General features: G+C 35.4%; 1 pseudogene; it reads right to left on the bottom strand.

Moving 5' to 3' along the window:
* Nucleotides 1-1575: 1575 nt before the first annotated feature.
* On the bottom strand, nucleotides 1576-2004 carry LOC134372746 (trafficking protein particle complex subunit 1-like; annotated as a pseudogene).
* Between the last annotated feature and the right edge of the window lie 2272 nt (nucleotides 2005-4276).

Genomic DNA, 4276 nt, shown 5'->3' with positions numbered 1-4276 from the left:
AAGACTCCTCTTGTGTTTTTATATATATCCAAAAGTTCATGGAAAATGCAAATTATGAAAAAGTATCCATGGATTACAAAATTTCTTTGTACCAAAATAAACCTGTACAAAATTGTTATAACATGTCTGAATAGGATCTAGTTTGAGGCACTGAGAATAAGACACCAGTTGGAAAAAAGCCCTTATAAGAGCAACACGAATTCTGCTAAAATTGAAGTAAGAACAAACATCAACTTTATGGAGAAGCTTTGGTGGAAGAATTGTGAAAACAATGACGATTTACAAAAAATTTATGGGGATGATGCCCCCAAATAATCAGCAGCGTACACATGGATAACTCATTTTAAGAAGGTACGAGATGATGTTGAAGATGAAGCCTGCAGTGAAAGACCACCTACATCCATTTGTCTGGAAAAAATTAATCCTGTTCATGACTTAATAGAAGATGACTGACAATTAAAAGCAAAAACAATAGCTAATACCATAGACATCTCACTTAGTTCATCTTACACAATTCTGACTGAAAAATTACAGTCGAGCAAACTTTCTGCTCAATGGGTGCCACAAACGCCACTCCCAGATTAGCTGAAGACAAGAGCAAAGCTTTCAATGGAAATTTTAAACAAGTGGGATCAAGATCCTGAAGCATTTCTTCAAAGAATTTTAACAGGACATGAAACATGGTTTTACCAGTACCATCCTGAAAACAAAGCCAATCAAATCCATGACCATCAAGAGGTGGAAAGAGTTCAGTTAAAGCAAAAGTGGACAGGTCAAGAGCAAAGGTCATGCACCAGTTTTTTGGGATGTTCAAGGCATTTTGCTTTTTGCCTTTCTGCAGGGCCAAAGAAAGATAACATTTACTTATTATGAGAATGTTTGGAGAAAGTTAGCCAAAGATTTAGAAGAAAAACTCCCAGGAAATCTTCACCAGCGAGTCCTTCTCTACCATGACAGTGCTCCTGCTCGTTCCTCTCATCAAATGAGGACAATTTGGGGAGCGTGTTGATGAGAAAACATTTGGTATCCACCTTACAGTCATGATTTGAGTACTTCTGACTTCTTTTTGTTTCCTAATTATAAGAAATCTTCAAAGTGCACCCAAATTCAGTCAAGAATGTAAAACAGACTACATTTACATAGTTATATTCCTAGGACCCTCAGTTCATTATGAATGGACTAAATGGCTAATTTCATTGCTTATAAAATTTTCTTGAATTTGATGGCACTTGTGTTGAGACAGTTTACATTATTATTTTTTACCTTTTAATTAAATTTTTTCATAAAATTTTTGAAATTTCTATATGAGTGTAAAAATTTTTGAGGATGATAAAAATTTATTCTGTGATTCATCGTGTCAAGAATGGTGGGCAAATAAAACTGGAGAGCGCCTGATTTGGGGTTGTAGGGACTCCTGAAGGCTTTCTTTCTTCCAGTGGCAGGGAAGCCACTGGGCGGTGGGTGGCAGGGATTAGGCTGTTGCCCTGGCAGTTCTGTGGGCTGGACATGACTCAGGTGACACAGTTTAGGAAAGACCCCTGGTGACAGTGGTTGGGGGTTCTTCCTTCAGCTAGGTCAGGTGGAGAAAAAGGGCAGAGAGCAGACATAGGAATGTAGTCAGGAGTAGAAGACCTCACTTATCACGGTTTGTCCCAGAGGCACAGGGGCTTCCATCACCACTGCCACCTATAACACTGCAGATGTGGTGCAGCACATGTCAAATGGGTTCCTCTCCCAAGTCAGTGTTCATGACAACCTGGGTCTCAGTAAATGCCTCATCCACAATAAAGTTTGTAACAACAAGTTTGGAAGGTCAGGAAGCCTTCTTTATATCTAGTGGGGACATCATGTTGACAAATAAGAGGACAGAGAACAGCATCCCATATGTTAGTAGTACCTGTACTTCTCCTCCTTGGGGATTCCCCATTGCTTTCTGCAGTGCCACTCCCTGTGGTGCAGATACACTCTACTCTAGTCAAACAGGTACAGGTTGTAGACAATCATTCAAAGGGCTTCTAATATCCATCATATACACACAACCATACAGTCACACACACACACACACACACATATACACACTATGTGAACACACACACACACAGACACAACTATGTGTACACACACACATTGCATATATGTATATAAATGAAGATATGTGCGTGTTTGTGAGTCAAACACACCTGGGTTTAATTTATGGCTATACTACTTACAAACAGGGTGATCTGTGCTGTATCTTACATAAGCTGAGTCTCAATTTTATAACCTATAAAATAGTGATAATCAAACCTAACTCCAGTGTTGGTAAATTAAATAAAATTATACATACAAAACAACTAAGTATCCAATGGATTATTGTCATAAATACATAAAGTTATATTAAAATTAATTTTAAAAGAAAATAGCTGCTTAACTGCTTATTGTGACAAATTATTTTTTTTAAAAAACACAGTAGGCCCTTCACATAATGCATTTACTTGTCAAACAGCTTAATGTCATTATGCTAATACTAATTTATTCTGGAGATGTTATTTTAAGTTTAGTCACATGTGATATGAATTGAGAGTGACAAGGGGTAATGAGAGACGTCGGGTTTGAATTGTGCCCTGGGATAGTTTTTAACTTCTTGGAACTTCCACTCGTCTTTTAAAAAATGGAAAAATTTAAATCTATCTCACAGGGTTGTTATAACACTGTGTTGCATCACTAGATGCAATATGACAGAAAATGTGCCTGGCACATAGCAACTAATAATTTTTCATAAATTTATTATTAATAGTACTATTTACTGTATTAGTTGTAGAGGAAATAGTACTAGAAACAGAAGTACTGTCTCATTTTAATAATAGAGTGTTGCCATTTGATGATGCTACCTCTTTGTCCTGTTATAGATTCATTTTACATTTTTCAGGATTATTCTATAGTATTAATATAACAATTCATCTACAAGAAAAAATGTTTCCAGTGCTTAAGAGACAGGTTTGATAGTTTCTTATAGTTGCACCTGGATTTCAATATGATTAAGTGAAATTAATACTAAGTGTATAGGTCTGTATTTATAAATGTAATGATGAAGATTTTCATTGGATAGATTAACTCATTAATTCAATCAAGAACTTGATCAATTTGCTTAAAATCAGGTTATCTGGTATTATGTCATATGAGTAAGTTAAAAGCATTGTAACAGTTGATTTTTTCCCAACTGATCTTTAGGCAAATGCCTGATTGATACAGGTCAGATATTTTAAGACAGAAGTTATGATTACTGAAACAAGAAAACTGCAAGCAAATAATACTATCTGCTTATAAATTTGATGGCTTATTTTTGAAAATTGAAAAATATTTTCTCTTTATATTAATTGTACAGATTTATCCAAAAAATATTCATTAACAAGTCTGTGTCGTGCACACATTTATAATACTTTTTAAACGCTGTGTTTAATTTAGTAAATTATTTGCCCGCTTTTGAAAATGTAGTGGTTATAACCTCTCCAAATGGGGAAAAATGTACGCTTAATTTAAAAATAAAATAAGTGATTAAGCATTAAGCTTTTTCTCTCTGCTTAACTTTAAAGTTAGCAACTAAGAACTCTTCAACACTTTTTGACACTTTTATGGTAGCAAGATTTTGGGTTTGGATTTTGAATTGAAGTTTATTCAGTCTGGAAAGGCCCGGTCCATGCATGTCATTTTCACCATCCATTCAGTTTTTGGCTAATTATATTCAGTTTAATACCTCTCAATTAACACAGCTGTTTGCCTAACTTGATCGCTTAATATTTGGTGACTAACGAGTAGGTTAAGTTCAATTCAGTCTACCACTGAGATCTAATCTATATACAGGTAGAGAACTAATAGAGATCTAATCTATATACAGGTAGAGATCTAATAGAGATCTAATCTATATACAGGTAGAGTTAGATAATTAAAAGTAATCTCTATAAGGCCATCGAAATTTGACTCAAGCTTTTACTCACTTTTCCAGGCACTTTTCTATCCCAGAGGAAAACTTCTTACCTATTAGTACAGGAGACTCCAAGGCATGTACCACCTGTCTCCTGACGGGGCTTAGTCTTCTGAAGCGATAGCAGTGGCAATTGAGTATGGCTTGATCTCTATTAGCTCCACCTCCATTCTTTTTTAAGACAATCAAAATAGTCTCAATCTTATGTAAAGTTCTACAAAAAATGCAGCCTCCTGTCTGTGTTTTTAACAGATTGTAGCCTTGTGTGTTGTTCCATAAAAAAAATTTTTGAGCTGCCAAAGGGCATTGGCACAA

Source organism: Cynocephalus volans, chromosome 3, assembly GCF_027409185.1.
Source record: "Cynocephalus volans isolate mCynVol1 chromosome 3, mCynVol1.pri, whole genome shotgun sequence".
NCBI lineage: Eukaryota > Metazoa > Chordata > Mammalia > Dermoptera > Cynocephalidae > Cynocephalus > Cynocephalus volans.
Note: the sequence above shows the minus strand (reverse complement) of the source record. Positions and strands in the feature narration are given on the sequence as shown.